At 48.3% G+C, this 25,809-nt stretch overlaps 1 pseudogene; it reads right to left on the minus strand.

The window, feature by feature from the left end:
• Positions 1–25,059, minus strand: part of LOC149298463 (neural-cadherin-like) — a 150,796-nt pseudogene extending 125,737 nt beyond the window's left edge.
• Positions 25,060–25,809: the final 750 nt, after the last annotated feature.

A 25,809-nucleotide genomic window follows, 5' to 3' on the forward strand; every position in this document is an offset into this window, starting at 1 on the left:
ATAAAGTACTAAATAATAAATCTAACTTTAAAATACATTTAAATAAACCCCTAATTTTTTCTTTAAAACCCATTAAAATTAAATTATTATTTAGACATAATACATCTTTAACCAAACCAGTGCACTGCTACTAATCTTAAACATAACCGTACATTAACCCAAAGCTATATTTTAGTTCTTGTCCAACATTTTTCCATCCGCATACCTGCCAACACACCCAAGATTTTGGTGGACAGTCCTGCTTTTTTCCAGTCCTGTCCAGTAAAAGTTGGGTTGTTGCAAAGTATGCCATTGTGAATAGGTAGCAAATGTTAGGCATGTATTACAAGTGGTCCAAAATCAATTTAAAAATGTAAAATAATCCCTATTCTTTTATTAAACATCTATGGATGTGTGATTGTGTATGATAAACGGAGGCCAAGTTCCTTGGAGCATTTGTCTCTAGGTCATTTTGTGTACAGTACACCTCAGTACGTGTGTGCAACTCTATTGGTCGTTTCGGCAGGGGGCTGGCCTGCCATCAACGGATGAAGTGCGTTCTGCAATTCACTTGTTGATGCCAGACCAGCCCCCTGCCGAAACGACCAATAGAGTTGCACACACGTTCCTTCACGGCAGCTGCTGCTGCTCCGATGTGTTGTTAACCCCGTATTAACCCCTGCTAGGCAACCGGGAAGGAAACGAACATTAAACGAGCACGAAGAACGTCCGCGAATATTCGCCCGAAGAGAAGACAGGAACGGGCGAATATTCGCGGAATACGAAGGTTTTTTTCCCCCCGAAAACGAGCACGAAGACGAACACGAGGAGCCCCCTGGTGCCCAAGTCTAGAAAAAAGACCGAACCGTGACCTTCTCCCCGGCAGAGACGTAATAGACGTTCTACGCCCGGCTTTAAAATGTATCGCGCTCCAAAGAATCGCGGCAGTTACAAACATGTCATTGTTAATAATAGGTTAAAAAAGAAAAAACTCAATTGCATGAATTTGTGCAAGCGGAAGAAATATGAAATGAGAAAACCCTGAATGAGAAAAAAGAGTAACCAACGGCCATTACGCCGAGACGTCTGCTCTGTCCGGATCACACGGCTGCAAATTGAAGGAGACTGGCCCCTGTCTTTGCCTCCGGTCTAACGAGCAAATTGATTTTAGCTTTGACAGTTTTAAAGCTAAGTGACTTCGCGGGAAGGTCTCGCAAGACAAAGGAGGCTTTAAAGAATAAAAGTAGGGCAACAATGTATCAGTTACAGAAGGTGCAAGTTTGTGATGGGGGAGAAGAAGGGAGAGAAGAAAGGATTCCGGCAATACACCGAGATGCGTTAATGGACAAAACAAAACAAACTTTGGCCCCTCGAGACGCCTCTCTTTAAACGACCATCTCACGCTCATTAAACTGACTAATGGCCCTGCAATCATTCTGACAATCAGGGCTATACACGGCACCCCGGGTAGAGCGAGTGCAACATACAGGACAACAGAAACGGCATTTCATACGCCTCGCGGAGTGGGTGCACCATCACCCCGGCCTGCGGGGGGCAGTATAGAGTGGCTGTTAATTACCTGACAACACTATCCCTCTTCTAAAATGATCACCTAGCATTGTATTGCCCTCCCCTTTGGAAGCGAAGCTTAGAAAATTGCCCAAAGTTTAACAATTAATCTTTGGGAAAGATTGCCCAAACCTCTCAAGTTTGAATCTGTTTTGGATCCATTACTTCCACGCTGTGAAGGGGAAAGGTTTGCCACCTACATGTCGGCCCTACCCTAACTAAGAAGAGTCTCGTGAGCTGCACCTACGTGGTTTGAGAGAACTCCGGAGCTTCATCGTTCATGTTGGAGACATGGAGACACGGATGCGGACGGTGGCTGTCCCGGTGTTTGGGTCTTCTCCGTGGTCTATCGCCAGAACCACAAACTCGTAAAGATGGTTGGGCCTCTCGTAATCCAACTCCTGGAAGGGGCTGATAACGCCCTCCTCGGAGATGCCAAAATCGGGGCTCAAAGAATAATAGGAAACCTCGCCATTCAAACCGGAGTCGCAGTCGGTGGCTGTCACTGGTTAGAAGCAAACACAAGAACAATAAGCATGCGCGGCGCTCTGATACACCATATCATTACACATCAATACAGCTGGCAATACAGCCCTATAGTAGGACAGCCGTACGGTTTGGGGGATTACGGCTGTAATTGAGTCTGCTGCTGATCGCTCGACGTTCACTTTCTTTATTCCCAGATATCACTGGGTGAAAATTATTTTGAAGCCTTAAAGGGAAAATGACATTTTACCCAATACATTTATACACTTATACACACACACATACACACACGCACACATACATCCATATACATATACACACATACATCCATACATATACACACATACACACACACATACATCCATATATATACACACACACATTCATACATAAATATATATACACACATACACACACACACACACACACACACATAAATAAATACACACACATACATATACATACACACACATACATAAATATATATACACATACATACACACATACACATAAATATATATACACACATACACATACACACAAACACAAACACACATACATACATAAACACACACACACATATACATACTCTGCTAATTCCACTTCTGGAAGTAGGAGCATTATAGAAATAGAGCACCGAGTATCTCACCGCATGGGTGACATCTTTCAGACTGATGCAGGAAGCTATATTATACTGTATATTATACCATATATAATACTATATATTATACCATATACTATACTATATATTATACCATATATGATACCATATACTATATATTATACCATATACTATATATTATACCATATACTATACTATATATTATACCATATATAATACTATATAATTATATTATACTATATATTATACCATATACTATACTATATATTATACCATATATTATACTATATATTATACTATAGAAATATGACAAAGTCTTAAAAAATGAAAGTTTTCCAGTCCCAGAACGGAGAAGAGTCAGTCTCGGTTTCTTAACGAATAATGAAATTCTACCTCTTCAGTAATTAACAAATAGATCCTCTTCTCAGCCGCTATCTCCTAATATACCAAGAAGTGAGAGTTATCACCTGAAAAGTGCATTCTATCTCGTGGGGCGTACAGGTAGAGAGCTATAAGACCCCCCACGCCAGCAAGGACTATCACATTAACCTTGTAAGAGAGCGGCTGCCGCAGGCACTGTTTCAGGTACGTTATCCTTGCTAAGGATTCGCTGCTGAAATTCTGACTTGCAGTCATTAACATCTGTGATTCCAACCGCCACCTGCAAGATATTCAATGAGAAAAATATTCAATCTGCATAACATAGCAACGCATCCAAATGTATACCATGCGCGCGGAGACATCTCAAGCCACTAAACGTCTCCTGCCGGGGTGCGTTCTCCCCAAACGCGTGCGTAAGCGCTGCACGTCCCGGCAAACGAGCGGACATCTTTCTGATGCATAAATTCCACTATTTTATCTCCTTTTGGGCTAGAAAGAGTCTCCCACCATCTGTGCAGGCATTAGCGAGCCTCTCTGTGCAGCACTTTAATTAAAATATATAGGAACATTATGGAAGAACATTATAGGAGCTCTGTTTCCTGATCTCGTACTTCATTGAAACATAATGACTACCTGGCTACGAATGTATGAGATACGGGGCAACACAACAGCGTACATTGCGGCATATACAGAGAAATACTCCTAGACCCCGTCCGCCGTCTGTTGGGCTACCTGCACGGTGCTCTTCAGGTCCGTCGGCTTTTTGGTAGCGGTAACTCCCAGTAGAAACTGGTGCGGGTCACTCTCAAAATCTACACCTGATGAGCGCCGCCTCGCCAGTGATCCGGTCCACGGAGAACAAGCTTTGGGGATCTGCGACAATGCTGTAGCTCAGGGGATTACTTTGATGCGATATCGCGGATACGGTCACCAACCTAGAACACGGAGGACAGGTCAATCCATCGCGGGCAGCGGCTCCAAAACCAAAGAGACCGTTGAATGGCGACTTACGTGCTTCCCGGAACGTGTACGGTGTATGAAGCTTGTTTAAATTGTGAGGGTCTGACACCGGCGATCACAGACACGACAGCCGGGGAACCTCTCCTCCCAAGCTTATCAGCGGCCTGCACGTTGAGCAGATACTCCTGACCTTCCTGTAGACTCTGGTTAGTTGTCCGTATCCAACCTGTGCTGTGGTCAACGACAAATCTGTCTTCTCCACCTGGAAAGCCAACAGATGTCATAAAACTGTACATCAAGAGCAAACCTTCAAGCAAGAACACTCTCGCCCCAATGCCAAGTTAAAACCCCTACAAGGGGCTTGCAGAAAAGGTTCTGGGATACCCACCAGAAATGGCACACATCTGAGAGAGGAACGCGTCGGGATCATATACATTGTGCATTTCGTATGCTGTTTCTGGAATTATTACCTTCCAATAAGAAATACTCCACTTCTCCGCTCATGCCTTCGTCTTTATCCATAGCATGTAGCTTATACACGCGTGTTCCCGGGCCGGCAGAAGGTAACACCGCAGCCAGGAAAGGCGAGGACTCCATTGTCTGGGCTCTGGTCATTAACGTCCACCATGGTCAGCTCCAGGTGAACGAGGTACAGAGCCGCTCCTGGCGGATTTCCGAATACCGACCTAGCGTCTCCAGTCATTGTCCTGGCCCTGAAGGCTTCTTTATTCAAACATCAGGTGTTGTAGAGCAGCTAATTATAAGCTTGTACCATTCAAGTGATTTAACCCACCTGTCACGGAGCTGGCTAGTCCGACCGACTACCTCCGCTGTCTTATGCTCCCTTAGCCTGGGACAACACACTTTCCCTGGTTCCCCAGTCACTAGCCGAGACTCAGTGTAGGGTAAAACCAAACGAAGACTGATTTATTTTAGACACACAGAGCTGGATATATCCAGCAAAACACACATTAACATAAAACAAGATATTGGGACACAAACCACCCCCTTAATCTGCCTCTCAGAGACAACAGGGGCAGTAACGGGATTAACAATACAATAGGTGGGGGGAGACTGATTTATACAACATTAAACATCAAAGAATGGTGGTCACTCCCTGGTGGCAGATCCTGGCTGTCTGCTGGAGATAATCCTCTCAGCCAGTGATGAGAGGATACTGCTGGGGGTAGCCACAGAAGCCTTTACAAACCCAGGGCCCATAGTCAATAGGGAGGAGGCTGGCAGTCAGGCTTCTCCAGTGGTCCCAGTGATGGAGGCTTCCATCACAATTCTCCCCCCTTCGAATTGGACTGACATAGGATGAGACCCCAAACGGGTTGACGCCGTAGTCAGTCAGTTTATTTGGCCCATTAATGCCCTCCCAAAATTGGTGCTCCTGCTGCTGCTGGGGAGATGGGCCGGCTGCGCCATCTCCCGGGTACCGCTGGGGAGTGATGCCGCCTGCATCCACTCCCTGGTGCTCCTGTTGCCATTGAGGAGGGAGTTCCGGTTGATCCGGTCCTGGAATTAGGTTCTGCTGCTGGGGGGGCGGGTCGGCCGCTGCATCTCCCTGAACTCCTGCAGCTTTGGTAGGTGCTGGGCAGAGGGCAGCGATGCTCTGCCTGGTTGCCAGCACTTCAGCTGGGATTAGGGAATCTTGTGGGTCGGCCTGCCGCTGGGGAGGGAGGGCCGGTTCCTCTGCTCCTGGACATGTGAGCTGCCGCTGGGAAGATGGACCGGCTGTCACATCTCTCGGTTCCTCCCACTGCCGCTGGGGAGGAAAAACAAGTTCCTCCGCTCCCGGACATGTGAGCTGCCGCTGGGGAGAAGGGCCGGCTGCCACATCTCCCTGGATCCCTGTAGTCATTGCAGGTGTGGGGCAGAAGCCAGCAGCGCTCTGCCCTGTTGCCAGCTCTTCAGCTGGGACTAAGAGATCTGGGCAGACTGCCCAGCATTCTGAGGCCCCCGGTGTGGAGACCGCAGTGTTATCCACCCCTCTTGGGTTAACATCCTCAGATGTAAAATCGGTTAGATCCACAATCTCTGGATCTGGTTGTGGAGCACAGTCGCACAGCTCCAGTATTGGATCTGGATTAGCTGCCCAGCATCCCTGTGACTCAGGGGTGGAGACCGCAGTCCCATCCACCCCGCCTTGGTCAACATCCTCCGCTGACCACTCAATCACATCCACAAAATCCACACAATCCCTGGACACCGGGGCATTCTGTTGAACGCGTTCGAACAGTTTTTTATACGCCTTCTCCAGTTCCCACTCCTGTGTAATTAAAAAGTCTAAATCACCTTTAAGTTCTAGTGCATCTGGGAGGTCCCACTCCCTGAAATCCCGGATGTCCTCAATCCGCCACTCCGCTGTGCTGCCGAAGTCCGGATCCTCCTGAAGACTATCCCATAATAATCCCAGGCCACCGAAGTCATAGCCCTCTGGAGAACATTCTTTCGCAGTTCCCCAATATGCTTGCTCTGTATACCACTGCAGAGCCCTATAGTGATCTTCCAGCTCTACCTCCTGTTGGACCAGCTTGTCCAATTGGGATACCCATTGCTCCTGGGGTTGCTGTCCCAGGAATGACATCCGTAGTTCCCGCTGGTCTCTAATCTTTTGTTCGGAGCTTGGAAGACACTGACCCCGGCATATAACAGCCCTCTGCCATACTGACCGTCGAACCACTTGCCTCAGGTTCTGGTATTATTCTGTAGGCAGGGCAGTGGTGTAGCAGGAGAGGATGACCCGCAGCAGCCCCTGGAATTCTGATACCACATCCATGTCCTCGTCAAGGCGACCGAAGTCTTCCGTCCTGTCGGTTAATCCCGGTAGAAAGTAAGTGTCCCTCGGACTAAGAAGCAATCCCACCGCTGCCACCAATGTCACGGAGCTGGCTAGTCCGACCGACTACCTCCGCTGTCTTATGGTCCCTTAGCCTGGGACAACACACTTTCCCTGGTTCCCCAGTCACTAGCCGAGACTCAGTGTAGGGTAAAACCAAACGAAGACTGATTTATTTTAGACACACAGAGCTGGATATATCCAGCTAAACACACATTAACATAAAACAAGATATTGGGACACAAACCGCCCCCTTAATCTGCCTCTCAGAGACAACAGGGGCAGTAACGGGATTAACAATACAATAGGTGGGGGGAGACTGCTTTATACAACATTAAACATCAAAGAATGGTGGTCACTCCCTGGTGGCAGATCCTGGCTGTCTGCTGGAGATAATCCTCTCAACCAGTGATGAGAGGATACTGCTGGGGGTAGCCACAGAAGCCTTTACAAACCCAGGGCCCATAGTCAATAGGGAGGAGGCTGGCAGTCAGGCTTCTCCAGTGGTCCCAGTGATGGAGGCTTCCGTCACACCACCCAAGCAGTTAAAATCTTTTTTTAAAGATTAATGTGCACTCTGCACTGAAAAGCAGTCCCTACTAACGGGATAGGTTGTGTGTATGCACATGGGTTAATCCTTGGTAACAGTATCCAGTCCCCAGAAGTGCCAAATGATTTAAATGCCCCCCCAAAGCAATTATTATTATTGTTGTTCACGAGAGCAGACAAGCGGTGTGGGGGGACCCGAGGTGTGCTGCGCTCAGACAGGCGCCTTCCGCCTATGGCTCCGGCTACATACATCTAGAAAATCACATTTCCCCCGGGCCACCACGAGCTACGGATCCAGCCGTCCTTTCCCTTTTAAATGAGCCTGCGCAAACGTCTCCAGCGGAAAATCACACCGCGGGCGATGTGGGGGGTTAGGGACTCTGACAAGGGCCACACAATCTGATGAATGGGGTTAGGGGCTCTGACAAGGGCCACACAATCTGATGCATGGGGTTAGGGGCTCTGACAAGGGCCTCACAATCTGATGCGTGGGGTTAGGGGCTCTGACAAGGGCCACACAATGTGCTGTCTCTGCGTCTGGGGCGATCCCGCGACACGTTATAGTTCAGGATGGTATGAAGTATCTGGTAAACCGGGTGAGGGTCTAACATGAGACTAAAAGTCAATGCACAGGGAATCTCTTCCTAGAGGGTTTCCGGACCTCTCTTGATTCGCCTTCGTTAGGATATCTGCTTCCACCAACCTGAGAAAGGACGGTCAGCTGAACAATGACCTGCGCGAGACACGCTGCTAGTGACCATATAAAAGAAAATGTTAGTATCTTCATTCTCTCAGCGAGGTCTTATGCTGGTCTGGATGAACCCGGACGTATAGCGCATGAGCCCGGACGTATAGCGCATGAGCCCGGACGTATAGCGCATGAGCCCGGACGTATAGCGCATGAGCCCGGACGTATAGCGCATGAGCCAGAACCCAGACAGAGAGAAGGGAGAAAGAGAGAGACAGAGAGAAGGGAGAAAGAGAGAGACAGAGAGAAGGGAGAAAGAGAGAGACAGAGAGAAAGGGGGAGACAGAGAGAAAGGGGGAGACAGAGAGAAAGGGGGAGACAGAGAGAAAGGGGGAGACAGAGAGAAAGGGGGAGACAGAGAGAAAGGGGGAGACAGAGAGAAAGGGGGAGACAGAGAGAAAGGGGGAGACAGAGAGAAAAGGGGGGGACAGAGAGAAAGGGGGAGACAGAGAGAAAGGGGGAAACCAGAGTTACGAATGGACCCCTTACCGGTGCCGTCCAGCACTCTCTGTCCAGGGTCCTGAAGGGGGTCACGGCGCCGGTCTCCCAGTTCACCCCAATGGGACAGTCCCCAGGGGAGACTGGCTGGAATGAGGAGCCATTGAGTTCTCCAGGTTCCAGGGCGCTCACAGCAGAGCCCGGGGCGGCGTCTTCTGCTATGGAGATGGCATAGAACGCCTGGGGCACGGGGGATGCCCTCTTCCGCCTGAAGATGCCCGGAGATGCCTCCTCTTTACTGGGCATCGAAAACGTCTTGGCCCTGGGGCAGATCCGCAGCTGTAGAGGGGCGCTGCGCAGCGGGGGCTGGCCATGGTCCCGGGCATACACAGTCAGGTTGAGGGGCTTCTTGACGTTGAGAAGGGACCCCACCAGGACCACCTGGCCGGTCTTCGGGACGATGAAGAAGTAGTCGCTGGTGGGCTCGGCGATGTACACCAGCTCGGCGTTGGTCCCTTGATCCGGATCGTGGGCAAAGACCCTGAACACCACGGACCTCCGCCCCGCCGTCTCATCCAGGCTGATCGTGGAGCGCTTTGCGGGGGAAAACCGGGGGGCATTATCATTCTCATCCAACACGTGCACGGTGAGCACGGCCAGCTCGCTGACGGTATGCCCCGGAGAGGAGCACCGCTGGCAGCACAGCCCCAGCCTGAACTCATACCGGGAGCTCTCCTCCCTGTCCAGCACCTGGGTGGTCTTCAGAGACAGCTGGGCATACCTGTGGTGGAAATAGACTTCAAACAGAGACCCCCTGTCCCCGAGCAGCTCCAGATGCAGCTGGGGACCTGTTACCCCGGAGCACCAAGGCTGGGGGCTGATCCTGTTCAGGGGGATGTTTAACCCATTCACTTTAGTCCCTATGGGCCAGTTCTCCTGCACCGACACACAGAAGACAGGTCTTCTGAGTTTAGGTCCTTCATCAGTCCAGGTGGCCAGAGACACCAGAGCCCACCTGGAAAGGAGGATGCAGAGCAGGCAGCCCCTGAGCCTGGTCCTCATCACCCCCAGCAGGCTAGGAAAAGGGGATTCAATGGGAACGAGAAGATACAACGTATCAAAACCCAGCAACATCTGCGATCCTCCTGGAGCTGAAGGCAGTTTGATGCAGAAAGCCAGAGATTTGGTCAAGTTGGACGCGTTTAGGGCACCCTCTATGGGTGGAGGAGGAGACCTTCAGCCCGCTCTCTGTGTGTGGCAGAGACATCAAGGGGTCTGCTAGGATGTGATGGGAAGGGAGAGGAGGGGGCATTTCAGTAACCAAAACAAGCCTTTGATATACTAAGCGATGCATGAGACGGGGCACGAAGAACGTTCAGAATTACCGTAGAACAAGGCAAAGAACGGCGGATTTGAGATTCATCCTGTAATTAAATCAGTGAGCTTTCCATTGGGAACAATATACGATGTGTTAACTCTCGGGTTGCCAGCGCCGGTCTTTTTGCCACTTGGGTAAACAAGGTTAAATCGGAGAATGTCCCCCTTTCTCTATATTTACGCGTATCAGTGATATCGCACGTCCTCAAACCAGAAAGTCATCAAAAATTTTGGGGGGGGAGACGTAAAAAAATACCCATCCAAAAAAAAAACAGATATTTTTCTGCCTGTAACGTGAAAAAGGGAACTTGAGGCGTTTTCTTTCGTTCTAGAACGTTTTTAAAATGTTACACGTCAGTTTTTTTTTCTTTAAGACCATTTTTTCCCCCCCAGTAACATTTTTATTCTTCAAGTGACCTTTGGAAACATTAGTAGATATTTCTACGCAGAAACCTAATGGACACAACATTTTTTACATTAAAGTTATGAAAGGAAAGATCTGGAGGCCGGCTCTTAAAACTGTCAGTGTGACCGATTCCGAGGAAGAGTGACAAAGCCCATATGTTTCTATAGGAGCTTAACAAGATCTGCGAGCGTTTGGCTAAATAATGTGTGGCAAACGTAATTACTCGTAGAGCCGTAAGCCGCTTACGATGTCATTTGCACGATGCAGTCTTTGGTGTATGATACCCCGGGGAGTTATTCTCAAGTACTATTTATTGAGGTGCATTACACTTTATTACCTCTCCAGATGGGCTACACATTGAGTTTGGCTGCCGGCTTTTAGACCACAAATCAGGCTTTAGATAACCCTCATCTTTCCTCTGCGTGCAAATAGATCCGATGATATCTACGGCAATACAATCCATAAAGACCTCAGAGCTCATGCAAACTCAAGCAGAACTGTCCGTCATCAACCATCCTCTTTGTAAAGCTCATAACTGCTGCAGATCCTGAGAAACCCGACTTGTACTCCACAGCCGCCATCAACCTCTTAGCTTCCAAAGAAGATCTGCAGCAGCTGTAGGGTTTGTCTGGTACATCATTACAAACTCAACAGCCAGCAGGATAAATGCTTTAGAACCCAACATGTATGCAGTCGAACAATAGGAACCTTTAAGAACCCAAACTTGTAGCCCACTGCGCCATCAACCTCTTAGCTTCCAAAGCAGATCTGCAGCAGCTGTAGGCTCCGCGGACCACCGGGTATATGGACGTTCCACGGCACTGAGTACGCGCACAGGCAGCAGGTCCGCGGGCAGCAGGTCTTTACAAGATAAAGACGCAGATCCGCAGAAATAATGTTGGAATATAAAGACGCAGATATAAAGTTATAATTTAAAGACGCAGATCTGCAGATATCAAGTTATAATATAAAGACGCAGATCTGCAGATATAAGGTTACGATATAAAGAGCCAAATCCAGTGAAAGTAACGTGTGGCCGAGCCAACTACCCACAGCCATTGATATCACATTTGTTGCACAAAGTCAGAATTATCCGGGCAATTAAACACGGAACGTCCAGTACACGGCAGAGAAACGAGGGGCATCTAGGGGCGTGCGGGAGGCTTTAAATAACACATAGCAAACAAAAATGGCAGACGGCATTATTACTATTATTATTACTTATATACACAATATATACAACGTATCAGCACCAAGAGCTTTACACACATGAGAGGGTAACCGGCACGCCGCGGCCCAGCGAGCGAATCAAACCCCAGAACATGGACATAAACGCTGCACAAAGAGTAAACAGCGCTACAATATTAACCCTCTGTGTTCCACAGCGGCGTGCGGCCCATTGCAAAGCAAACACAATCGTATTGTTAAAGACATATAAGCGAGCGGCAAACATCTCAGATGCTACATCACAACAGCATAAAACACAGGCTTTAACCCTTTCGGCCCAGTTTGGATTTTTAAAAAAAAACTATTTATTGGTAAATAAAACCACATGCTTGTCTTGTAAACAAGCCACTCACCGGCCCTCCGTGTCCTTACTGTAATAGTCCAAACAATCCCTCCATGCGGTAGATTTTGGTGTAATAATCCATTCCCCAGAGCTCCGCCGATCTGCAACCAATATTATATTCCAGGGCCTTGGCCTGCTGCTTGATTGAGCAGATAATTCCCCACTTCACTCCAAACAGACTTTTCGGGGGGCAGAAAGTTGACAGCAGCCCCCCACGCAAACTTGTGGGGTCTTTTGGGTTTCCATTTCCTAATAGAAAGAGTGGATTAAGCGGCAACATCAAAGCAGCTCTTTGTTCAGTGGAAATCACTGAACAGCCCAGCAGTCCTGACCCAGGTGGATCAATCAGGGCCGCCCTCTACCTGCAAGATCCACCTCCATTCCTACCAGGAGATCCTGACAGCCCGCGGGGATCAGACCTCGCAGTAACAATACGTGAATAAACTGTGATATTCGTCGGAGGACAGCTACAGGAGCTGTAACAGGGCACCTACCGCATGGAGAGGGGCAATAATAATCATTATTATGTGAACGATGTATAACGGGGCAATATCTGCACTTTATGCTATAAGATTGGACTATAGTATGTGTTATACAAAGTTATTGTTATATTAATAACAATAATAGCAATACTACTAAAAATAATCAGAAAAAATATCAATACTAATAGTAATAATATTATTAATAGTAGTAATAATATTAATTAATAATAATAACAGTACCGTATTTGCTTGATTATAAGACGAGGTTTTTTCCAGAGCAAATGCTATGAAAAATACCCCTCGTCTTCCGCTCAAGCGGAAGTTGTCTACGCGAATCGCGTACAGCTCTACACGCTGCCCGGACTAAGCACCGGGGACTCAGAAGCACCGGTAAGTTTGGAGGAGGGAGGGGGAGGGAGTGTTAAACGGGGGGCATACAGCGGAATCTTTGTGTTTAATATAATTGGATATATAATATCATATAATAACGGTTTAATATGAGGGAAGCACATACTTCACCCGTGGCTACAGCGGAATCTTTGTGTTTAGGCTTTTTATGCAAATTGTCCCATTTATGACAATCTCCAAGCCGCTACTGATACCTCCAGACTGAGAGGGTGGATGATTGCTCTGCTATACAAATGCGCAGATTGCAGAGTGTATCATTCTGTATATACAGGGCCGGCCGAAGACTTAACGCCGCCTGGGGCGAAGTTTAAAACGGCATTTTAAACTTCGCCGACGCCATAATCTACGACCCCCCCGGTACTTACCTTTAAACAGTCCTGCGGCGAGTCTCCCTGCTCTGCCACGGTGCCGGCTTGTAATGCTGAGCGCCGGAAATTGACGTCACTTCCGGCGCTCTGCATTACAAGCCGGCACCGGGACCGAACAGGGAGACTCGCCGCAGAGGAGAGAGAGAGAGGGGCGCCGAGCGGGTAAGCGAAAACCACTCGGTGCCCCTCTCTCTCTCCTCCGCTTCAAAAAAAACAAAAAAAAAAAAACGCTTGGGGCGGCAAAGTGCCGCCCCTTCTAAAGTGCCACCTGGGGCAATTGCCCCAGTCTGCCCCATTATAGGGCCGGCCCTGTGTATATACAATACAATTTGTCAAAAATGCATCCAGGGAACATGAATACAGAAGTAAGGGAAAGGTGATTGGAGATTATACAATGGGCCATTTTAGGAATATCAGTTTTGAAGTGTTTTATATGCAGGGAAACGACGGTCGCTCTTTTTCGAATGTATCTGTTTCTCTTGGTCTGTCAATTCTAAATTTGTCACAGCCTTTGAATGTATGGACTGTATGAGGCGCTGCAGAAATAATAACAACAATAATAATAAATAATAATAATGAAGCAGTTCTATGTCCAAAAGCAGGCAGTGTTAGGTCGCCCCCTGCTGGAGAAGAAGCGCAACTACATTCAAATCAAGGTTCTTGCTCCGGATATTTCTTCCACCAGGGCTAAGAATATTTTTTTTTCTTGCATGTTGACATCTATGATTTTTATTTGTTCTATATTGATGCAAACATGCATGGAATTCACTGTCGGTTCCATTAGTATTGTACATATGGAGTTGCCCCTATGTGTAAGATATTATAGAGGGGGGGGGTGTATGAGGTACATGTAGTGTAAATGTATTGGTCCAATGGAGGAATTTTTTTTACCCCTTTTCTGATATAGAAAAAAGTCTGTTTTTAACCAATGGGTTAAAATTTAGTGCTCTATATTTTTAAATTGCCACAGTAAGCTTTTCCGTATTGTAAGATATTATAAAGGGGGGGTATATGTGACACGACTGAACTGTTAATATTTTGGTACGATGGGGGAAATTTTTTAACCCCATGTAGAACGTTGAAAAATGCAAGTTGCTAACTACTGGACAGATATTTGGGGCGCTATATCTTTACATTTCCACCGTAAAAACACATCGTATTGTAAAATAGACCGTATTTGCCCGATTATAAGACAAAGTTTTTTCCAGAGCAAATGCTCTGAAAAACACCCCTCGTCTTATAATCAGACCTCAACTAGGTGTGACTATGAGACTAAGATCCAGATCTTTCCGCTAGAGGGTTTAGCACTTGAAAATAAGGACAATTCATATGTTAAGAGTTTTTCGCTCACCTTTTTACCAAACAAAGGTGCTGACCATCCTTTGTCTTTATATTAATATGTTGTGAGTGTCTGTTTTTTTTATATATAAAACAAAATGAAGATTTTTTAAAATAAAAAATAAATGAAAAATAATGGGAAAATGCCATAGTTGGCACTTAAAATGTGCACGGGCTTCATCAGGCTATAAAATGAGCCGCCTTGTGGACATAATATAAAACAACCCTTAAAATCTGGAATGGTGCAGTTAACCCCAACTATATAGTTACATTGTCACCATTATGGTAGTGGAGACAAGGAAAATAACATCAAACTATTGAATTTAAATCATGGCAACTCAATGAGGGAATTTTTATATTCCAACCTGTTGTGTGACTTTTCTTTAAGGCAAACCTGCAGGTGTTAATTGAATGACATCTGATCCCAATCAAAGTTTGGTTCAGCCAGTGGCATCGCTACAGGGGGGGCAATGTAAGCCCCCCATTGCCAAAATGCAGCCCGCGAGACCTCGAGTTGCGGCCCGCGTAAGATCGGCAGCCAGGGCAACTGATCTTACGCGGGCCGCACCTCGAGCCCTGCTACTTACCTGTGGGAGGGTCTTCTAAGTACTACATAGAGGAAGCGGAACCTAGCAGAGTTCACGTGACATCACATGACTCTGCTCCAGTCCTGCTTCCTCTGTGCAGTACCAGAGAACACAGAGGGAGGCCACGCATCGAGGAGCTGCAGTGCATGTAACGGGGTGGGGGTGGGTGTTTGAATGAGTATGCGTGATTGAGGGAATTAATCTGTGAATGAATGAATATATGAATGAATGAGTGTGTGTGATAGCATGGTGTGTAAGTGCTGGAACCTAGGTATGATGGGACTTTGCTGTTAGCAATCACACTCCTATCATGCCAAGTTAGCCAGTACATGCTGAAACCTAGCTTGCTGCCCCCCTTGTGTATTGATGCTGCCAGCAGTATGGGGTCTACACATCACTTACAGCCACCCTGTACCTGCATGTACTGGCTGACTTGGCATGATAGTGTGATTGCTAACAGCAATCACAGTCCCATCATGCCTAGGTACCAGCATCTACCGGTTGCCTGGGTATGATAGGAGTGTGATTGCTGTGTGGGCAGTGTGGACACCAGGGCTGGGTTTTTGCGTTATTCTGTAGATCCATATCTATATATTTCCATACATTATGTATACCTGCAAATAGTGTTTGTATGTCTTATTCAGTTGATTAATACCTGCAATGCTGTTTCCATGTATTTTTGATCTATACCTGCAATGCTACATTTCATATACTATTGTATACCTGCAAATACAGGATTTGTGTGTCTGATTCTGTTTATTTGATATATACCTGCAGTGCTTAGATCACAAGTGAATTTCAGTTGATCTATACATGCAAAGCTTGGTTTGTGTGTTAATGTGTTGATCTATACCTGCTATCGGCAACTGGGGTTAATAATATATATGGGCAGCAGGGGCATCAATACACAAGGGGCAAAAACGACAATGCAGTGTGAAAAATCCATCCTGATGTAGACATCTGTAGATTGTGTCCTGCTGTTTGTGTGTTTTTGATTATCAGTGTAGCAGAGCCTGTCCTCGGGTGTGTGTGGGTGTGGCAGAGCCTGTCTGGGTGGGGGTGTGTGGTGGTGTGGTTGTCTGTGTGGCAGAGCCTGTCCTGGTGTGTGTCTGGGTGTCGGTGTGACAGAGCCTGTGTTGGTGTGTGTGTGTGTGGTCATGTGTTTCCTGGCACTTAATTTACAGTAGGAATTATTTAATTTATATTTATCCAGAGATAAAATGCCCTCCTGAAGTTGTAGTGACTTCAGGGGACAAAACGTTAAAGGCCCTGAAATCATTTAGTGGAAAAGTTATTTATTGTGTTATAATATTTATTTAAAGGATTAGTCGCACTCAATTGTGGCTTCAGGCTTCCCATGTTGAATGATCAAGTATTATTTTAGCCCAATAACAAAAGTATAATTCCATAGCACATTACTTTTGGAAATTATGGAAGTTTAGAATGTTCAGGCTCCCCCTGCAGACGATTACTCTGGCTCTGCCGTCCCACAAAAAAGTAAGGAAAAAGTCTTGTATCAAACTACCGATAGTTTTAATAAGATTGTTTATGTGCAAGTGCAAACAAGTGCAGTAATATATTAAACACTTGACAAGTGCATAGTTGAGATTGTGCCCAGGAAGACCGTACCCCGTACCCAAATAATGACACAGACACTTTATTTGGGTGCAAAATATATTGTCCACAGCTTTAACATATATACAATATTTAAAGGTCATTGTCAACCAAGCCACCCCCGGTTAAACATAATTAACAGTTTTCCTCTTATTAACACTGACAATGACCTCCCATAACAAATAAATTAACCATATAACAATGGCACCAATACATACCAGGTGCCTCCACATTAACCCATTAACCACAATAGGGGTATACCAAGACACCCCTACCAGACCGTTTAACCAAATTATAACTATGTAGGGGCATACCGAGACACCCCTACACCACCAATTTAACCAAACCCCCAATGCAGGGGCATACCGAGACACCCCTACACCACCCCAGGTTCTGAGCCACAGGTCAGCTTGAAACCTACCCAAATAACTTGAACCAAGTCAAATTATTAAACCAAAACATAACAAACCACCTTACTAGGCAATAATCCCCAACTATCCCCGCCACAGGCCAGACCTTGAACCCTCAAGCCGTCTGAGCCCCGCCACACCGAAAAAACAAAGCTTGGGTTAACGCATCCTGAAAACCCAAATTCAAAAAATCCATGCCCACATCAGTTAAGCGGACACCATCTTCCTAAATCGTTACCTCCCGCATGAAACAAAACAATGTCCGGAACCCCCTCCTCCTGTAAGAGGCGCCAAAGTTCCGCACACACGACATTCCATCCCGCACCACGAAGGCCAATCCAACGTAGCAACAGACGATCCTCCGGAAAGCCCAGTTGTTGACCCGTCGCACGAACTGCGGCTCTCTGACCAGCCCAATATACGTAAGGAATGACCCAGGATCCATGCCACCAAACCTGAAAAAACAAAATCAACATTAAACAGAAACCCCCCAGCAAAGCTGAGCTCATACCAGACCTTCAGGCCTAACATACGACCTAAATCGTACAGACTCCCAACACCCCAACTTCTTGACCAGATCATCACTAAAACCCAGACGGGCTGCTTCTGTAGCAGCCCCAATACGAAAAGAGTGGGTACCAAACTGACGCGGATCCAGCCCCGCGCGATCCAAACAAGTACGAAAGATCCGTAAAAATCGATACCGAGACAAAGCCGACCCGTCCTCATGCAGGAGAAAAGGTCCCACCACCTCAGGGCGATGAGTCAAGTATTCAAAAACAACCCCGGACCCAAGCCATGGATACAATATGACATTGCAGCCTTTCCCAAGCACATCCATCTTGGACCGCCGTAAACAAATAGACACCATGTCCTCGCTGACCATCACATCAGACCGTTGAAGACCACCACCTCCTGCCCGACTCCTGCTCACCAGCTCCCCAATCCGGAAAGCTCCGAAAAACGCCAGAATGAATGCCAAACCGAACAACCTGGATTCATAAACCGAAAAACACCAACGGCAAAACATCAAGCACCTTCTGCAACACCTGTACAGAAACCGGGCGCCTAGAGTCACCAACACTAACCCGCCTCCGAAATCCCTTCAAAGCCTGGCGAACCAAAAATTCCTTAGTATGATCCTTCCAACCCTTAAGTTTGAACAAAAATGCCAAGGCTGACATATTCCTTCCCAAGACAGGGAATCCGCTATAACATTTAAGAAACCCAGGACATGCTCAGCCCGAAACACCACATTAAAAGACATACAGAGCAGAACAAATCTTCTTAACAACCGAACAACCGCCATAGATGAAGCCGACAGCCGATTTACCGCGTGAACCACTGCCATATTATGCGAGAAAAACACCACCTTCTTATCACGAAACGAATCGCCCCATAAAGACAAGGCAACCACCAAAGGAAAGAACTCCAAAAACGGTAAATTGCACATGAGCGGACTGTCCCTCCAAGAATCCGGCCAACGCTCCGCGCACCAATAGCCCCGGAAGTACGCCCCGAAACCAATTCTCCCAGAAGCGTCAGTATAAAGCTCCAACTCCTCGGTGGACACCAACTCCCTGCGAAAAAACACTTTACCATTGAAATGTTGCAAAAACACCTCCCAAACCTCCAAATCAGCTCTCATAGCCGCCGAAAGCCGTACAAAATGATGCGCCAACTTGACGCCCGAAGTAGCCCTTGACAGACTCCGAATGAAAATCCTGCCCATAGGTATTGCCCGACACGCAAAATTCAAACGACCAATCAAGGATTGTAACTGCCTCAGGGTTACTTTCCGAACGCCGCGAAACTCGCGAACCACATCCCGAAGCGCCCACAGCTTATCTTGCGGCAGCCTGCATTCACCAGCAACCGAATCGATCTCCAGGCCCAAAAAACGTAAACAGGTAGTGGGACCCTCAGTCTTGTCCGCAGCCAGCGGAACACCAAACGACCCGGTCACCCACTCCAGCATCCGTAACAAGTAACCACACTCCCCAGAGCCCCAAGGACCCACACAAAGAAAGTCATCCAGATAGTGAACCAAAAACCGACTCCCTGACTCCATCCTGACCACCCATTCAATGAACGAACTGAACTTCTCAAAATAAGAACAAGAGATGGAGCAACCCATAGGGAGACACAAGTCGACAAAATACTGACCCTCAAAAGAACAACCCAACAAATGATGACAATCAGGGTGAACCGGTAACAAACGAAACGCCGATTCAATATCTGCCTTATCCATAAGTGCGTTCGGGCCCGCCTTCCTAACCAACTCGACAGCCTGGTCAAATGATGCATAGGAAACGGAACACAGCACTTCGTCAATGTCATCATTCACCGACAAACCCTTCTGGTATGACAGGTGATGAATCAACCTGTACTTCCCAACTTCCTTTTTAGGTACCACCCCCAATGGTGACAAACGTAAATTATCCAGAGAGGAAACAGAAAAGGGGCCCGCCATCCTGCCCAAAGAAACCTCCTTTGTCAACTTGTCCCTCACCACCTCTGGAAACTCCAAAACCGACTTCAAATTCCAACTACAACTTCTAAACTGCCGAACAGAAAAAGGAATGTAAAACCCGTAACGAAAACGCTCAAACAACTGTGCCGCTTCACGATTACCGTAACGGCTTAGCCAGGGTAGCATCGCGTTTAACCTCACCGGGGTTAGCCCCAGAGGAAGCGGCCCCGGACCCGGAAGGCGTGGTTCCCGGGACTCCTCCAGATTTTCCCTTCTTAAAATACTTTGCGAAACTATGGGCACCCCCACAACCGGAACATTCATGCTTGAACTTGCAAGCAGACCCCCACTTACAATGGCTGTCGTTGAACAGCCAGGAAAAACCTTTCCTGTTGATAGCCGATGAGGAACCGTGCCCGGCCGCGCCGGCCCCCGACTGAAAGGGCTGCGCCTTCTGCGCCATCATAAGCTTCATCCATAATGGCAGGTCCATCTGGTCCCACCGCATACCTGGATTAGCCGACAACCGCTGCCTAAACTGCTCGTCGTATTTCCACCACGCTAGACCCCCGTATGTCCTATATGCTTCCCAGATACCATCCAAGTAGCAGAAAAGGGGGGAGCACAAATTAGGTGACTTCTCCCCAATAACACTAGCCAAAATACAAAAACCCCTCAACCAATTCCCAAACGACTTGGGAATCTTCCTGTAACGCTTTTTCTTTTCCTCCTCCTCCTTCAAGTCAATAAACTCCTCTAAAGGTAACAAAGAAAATATCTCCACAAAGTCCCCTTTCCAAATCTTATCCTTAACATCCTGCTTAAGATGGACCCCCCCAGGGGGCCAGCAAAAGAAACAGGCATTCTGTCTAGCCGAATCAGGAATCCCACCTGTCAACTCTGCCCGCTCGGCACCAACCGAAGTAGCCCCCGTTGCCAAAACCTCACTACTATCCATGCCCTCCACTGCTGGTACAACCACGGCACTGGCCGCTCCCAAGCCGGAGCTAGCCGCAGACCACACCTGACCACAACCAGAACCCACCTGAGACCCCTTCTGCAGAGACCCCAACAAACCCTTCAAACCATCTAACAACTTTTGAGTTTCAACCATGGTTTTGGACTCACCATCGGAACCTCCGGCCGTAGCTCCTAGCCGCCGCCTTCACGAAGATCCCCCGGCAAGGCCGTACTACTATCACTCCCAGCCGCAGCAGGACGTCGCTGAGGACCCGGGCCATGAACTCCTTCTGCACTGGAAGACCTAGGAGGAGATAAAAGCCGAGACACCGACAGATTCCCCACGAAATGACGAATTCCGCCGAACAGGAATCCGGGACCGAAAGCCACTAACATCCCTAGCATCCCTCCCCGGGCTCCTACTGGGAGACCTAGACCTAATACAAGCCCTACTCAAACCTCTACCTAAGCCACCAGACGAAACCAGCGCTTCAATGTCATCGCGAAGACCAACATCCTGAGCCTGGCTCCCATAATCAGAAGTGCGGCCACCACGACCCACCTGCCTACCACTAGCCTCCTCAACAAAAAACCCAGCATCCTGCGTCATACGCTGCACCCGGCCCAACGAAGTGGCCGTAAATCCAGAGACGGCACCACGGGACCGCCCGTGGCCCACCGTGTAACTCCCATCACCTTCAGCCAGCTGCTCTGTCGCAAAAACGGCACCTTCCCCGCACCGAAGGCCCGAAGAAAACGCTCGGGGGCTGCCACTAACCCTCACCGCTGCAGAAGCCGCCCCCTCATCTTCCGACGAAAACGTCGGGGAATTCCCGCCGCTGCGCACCTCAGGGGCAGACGCACCGCCAACCACGCTGCCACCTGTCTCACCCCTCGCAGACTTGACAGCACCCCTCGACCTCCCGGGGCCCGCCACACTCGGTTCCTCATACCTGCCGACCGCCACCAGCCAGGTCGACCTCCATCCTCTGCTGTTCCGCCAGGGCCCACTGCAGACCACGCAGCGCCCGCGAAGTACCACTCCCACGAACACCAGCTCCGCTCCGGCCTCCTGCACGCTCGTCACGCCGGTCTCCCGAGCGACTTCGGACCTGCCGTCCTCCCATCGACATCTCAGGGCTCAAACGTTCCTGAGGCCGACCCAATGAAGGAACCGTCCCGACGTCCAGTACAGGTGCCAACTGCTCCCTCAGCCATCCGGTACCGCGCAGCCATTCGAAGCCCCTCCAGAATCTCCTAAATTTCCCGCACCATCTGAAAAATAAAGCAAAAGCCTCTCCAAACCAAATCGCTCAATACAGAACAACCAGGATTTAGAAAAGCAGTTAAGTGACCGTTTACAAAATGGTTGCCACTTATATACCTTGATAATAACCCCACCCATAACAACTTTGAACCAATTAAATTAAATCACTCCTTTTGCACACCACCTAGCTCTGTCAAGGCCCACTCTGCCTAAGCTGCGCTGCTCCATGGGCTTCAGGTAACAGTGCAATGTTTGTAACAAAACTTGGGCCTTCCACAGTCCCTAGCATGCAATCACTCCCTCTGCTCCCACACTAAAATCAATTAAATATTTGCCACACTGGCTAGGAGAAGACAGAATTAATGCATTCGTTCTGACCATACTGTAACGTTGGGAGGTCCTCTCCCCCATAATCATCCCCAGAGCCCCTTTGTCACCTCATTCACTAAGCTGTACCTCTTTTACATTTCTCCCTTCAGGGATAGCTCAAATAAACATTGTGGTGTTGGTGTGTATGTATGTGTGAGAGTTCCTGTGTAGGTCAGGAATCATGGAAAGTTTAAAGGGTCGACAAGACAGCTGACATTTATGCCGCTATGTAAAAGTATTTGCTCTAAATATGCAAGACAAAATACTTTTGTGAGCTGTGTGAGAGATACTTTTTCTTTGTTCCTACAGTAAGAATGGATGGAACTGCGCACCTTGCCTATTATTTCAAGTTGTAGTTGAAGCTTCGACTAAGGGAAAGACGAGGCCTTTTCTATCCCCTCCGTAGTAGCCAAGTTAAAGAAATCAAGTCCGACAGATGTACCCCATCACCACTAAAACTAGGGCAAAACTCCTCCAATGCAACATGTCTAACCACCACCTCGCGACGCCGACGCACAAAACTCGCCATTAACTTATTAACCTTACCACGGCTACGCTCCATAGCCGCACTATCCCTCGCATGACGCCAATTGCGTCTCGGAACCATCTCCGACCAAACAAACCAGCTCCAAACGCTCAACATCACCCCCATATCCAGGCCCGGACTGGCCATCGTCGCATGACCCTGCTGCACGTTTGCTTCCCCTGTGGAGTAGAACAGGTTGTAAGCTCCGCTCAGACTTCCATGGACATAATCAGTTCAAGTGAGGGAGGCTGTATGAAGGAGAATGTGAGATTGAGTGAGTAAATTAATCAGCATCTGTGAAGGAGTGAATGAATTAATGGAGGGAATTAATGAGTATCAATGTATGAATGAATATCTGAAGGAGTGAATGATTATCTGAATTAGTGAATAAATATTTGTGAAGGCGTGAATGAGTGTGATAATATGGATGTGTAGGGGGGCAAAGATGCAACAGGCAGGCTGTTTTAGGGGGCAAAGATGCCACAGGAAGGCTGTTTTGGGGGCAGCGACCATCACATAAATCAATACCAAAGTGAAAGCGTCCATGGAAGCCCTCCAGATGAGGGTGTCAGTGTGGCAGAGCCTGTCTTGGTGTGTGCGTTTGGGTGTTGGTGTGGCAGAGCCTGTCCAATCAGCTTACAATCCTTAGGTTAATTTATTCAGAGAAAGCAAAACAAAACAAAAAAAAAAAAGCAATGTTTCGGCCAAACAGGGCTTTTGTCAAGCTCAAAAGGCCTTGTTTGGCCGAAACGTTGCTTTTTTTGTTTTGCATTCTCTGAATAAAGTAACCTTAGGGCTGGAAGCCGATTGGAGTGCTGGGATTCTTTTTTGTATTCGTATACTTCAAGAGGGTTTATGTTGTCCCTTTTTTCCTGCTAGCACCCAGCTTCCTGGGAGTTTAGTGCTGAACCATTTTTTCTTTTTTAACTGTCCTGGTATGCGTGTCTGGTGTTGGTGTGGCAGAGCCTGTCCTGGTGTGTGTTTGGGTGTCAGTGTGGCAGAGCCTATCCTGGCATGTGTGTGTCTGGGTGTCTGACAGATAACCAAACACACACCAACACAGGCTCGGTTTCCTGGCACTTAATTTACAGTAGGAACCATTTCATTTTTACTTATCCAGAGATTAAACGCCTTCCTGAATTTGTAGCGACTTCAGGGGACAAAACATTCAAGGCCCTGAAATCATTTAGTGGAAAAGGTATTGCGTTAATATTTATTTCAAGGATTAGTCGCACTAAATTGTGGCTTCAGCCTTCCCATGTTGAATGACCAAGTATTATGTATGTATGTACATATGTTTTTTCATAAAAACGGGCTGCTCAGTCTGAAATGTCCAGGCCTATTTTTTGTCCAAGTTCGGGCCTGCCCATATCATTATCCCCAGCGTGGAGGCCGTTGCGCCTAACTGTGGCTCTCCGTCGGGTCCAGTACACAAAAGAGTGGCCGATGATCCAAACGATGAAACGAGGCCCTGCAAAGCAAAACCGAAAAAAAAAAACGTAACGAACAGAGGAAACAAACAACCAAAACAAACCACAATCAACTCAACAAAAGCAACGGCCTGATAACATCCGAAAACAAGCCAACTCCTACCGACCAATTCTCTGGATGACTCCACCATCCAACCCCAAACCCGATCCGGAACGAATGCATCTCAAATTCAGCCAACGCCAACCCAAATTACCAAGCCCCAGCCTCATCACATGCAAAAACTGAAACAGAGATACTGGTGATAAATCCCGATGAACCAAGAATGACACCCCACTTGCCGGCCGAACACCCCAATAACACCGCACGCACTGCACAGGGCAAAGCATTCAACTGTACCGGCTCGCCTCGTCCCAACACATCCGTCTTAGAAGACCTCAACCAGATAACCACAGACTCACCCTCACACGCGACATCCCACAAAGCCAAACCACCTTACACAGACTTAGTGGGACTAACCAATTCCGACACCCGAAAAAGGCCAAAGCAAAAACCGCCAGAAACAAGAGCACCTCAAAACAAATACCCTGCAGCACCCTAAACAATCTACAAAGAAGTCCCGCAGAAACGCAGCATCCGCCCGCCTACCGTAACGGCTTAGCCACGGCAGTATCGCAACGCGGTTCACTGGCGTTCTCCCTTTTAGACCCAGACTGACCCGAGCATGCACCTGCCTCGGCACGCTTAAAGCACTTGGACAGGCTGCGACTACCCCCACGTTCTCCCCGATAACGCTCGCCAAAATACAAAAAGCCCGCAGCCAATTTCCGAAAGTCTTCGGAATTTTCCTCCACCTCTTGTCGGACTTTAAATGCACCACCAATGGACCGAAGAGACATATGCTTTCTGCCGCGCCGCATCTGGGACCACACTTGCCAACGACCCCTTATCACCCACACCCTCGCCGACCTCAACCTCAGCAGACACCCCTGCGCCCCCTACGTCTGGCCCTACCAATTGGGGTACCTCACCCGCACCACCTGCCACCGGAGCCCCTGGCTCCCACGCACCCCTAACCCCTGAGGCCGAACTGGCCCCTTGCCCACACACCTCCACCAAAACCCGAAGCCCCTGCAACAAACCCCGAACCGACCCACTGGCGCCCTGGGCAACGCGCTAATCAACTGCAATAGACACTCACCGACCCGCTGGGCCGTAGAATCCTGCACTGACGTCTATGGAACCTGTGGAGTGCCTGCCACCGAAGTCGCGCTCACAGGCTGTAAGGCCGGCTGCCGTCGATCCTCAGCATCCCGCTGACTCCTGGAAACAGAAAGACACCTGGAATGTGCTGCCAAAGACCGCAAACCCGATGACCTCTCCCGCAGCCTCAACGGAACAACCCCCCCAAGCCTGCACCCCCGTAGCCCTGTCCCAAGATACCCGCCGCCCCCCCCCACAGGAGAACGACCCCACACCATCTGAACATCCCGACCCTAACACTGCAAACCCCCCTATCACAAGAAGAACGACGCACCAACTACGCTGGGACAGGGAACGAGAACACCTAACACGCCGAGAACGGCCAGATGCACTGCTCGCCCCCAACACCCCACCAGACCTGGGAGAACCACCCGCTGGGCCAGCAC

Source organism: Sceloporus occidentalis, unplaced genomic scaffold (assembly GCF_023333645.1).
Source record: "Sceloporus occidentalis isolate IW3139 unplaced genomic scaffold, rSceOcc1.0.p SCAF_32, whole genome shotgun sequence".
Taxonomy (NCBI): Eukaryota; Metazoa; Chordata; class Lepidosauria; order Squamata; family Phrynosomatidae; genus Sceloporus; species Sceloporus occidentalis.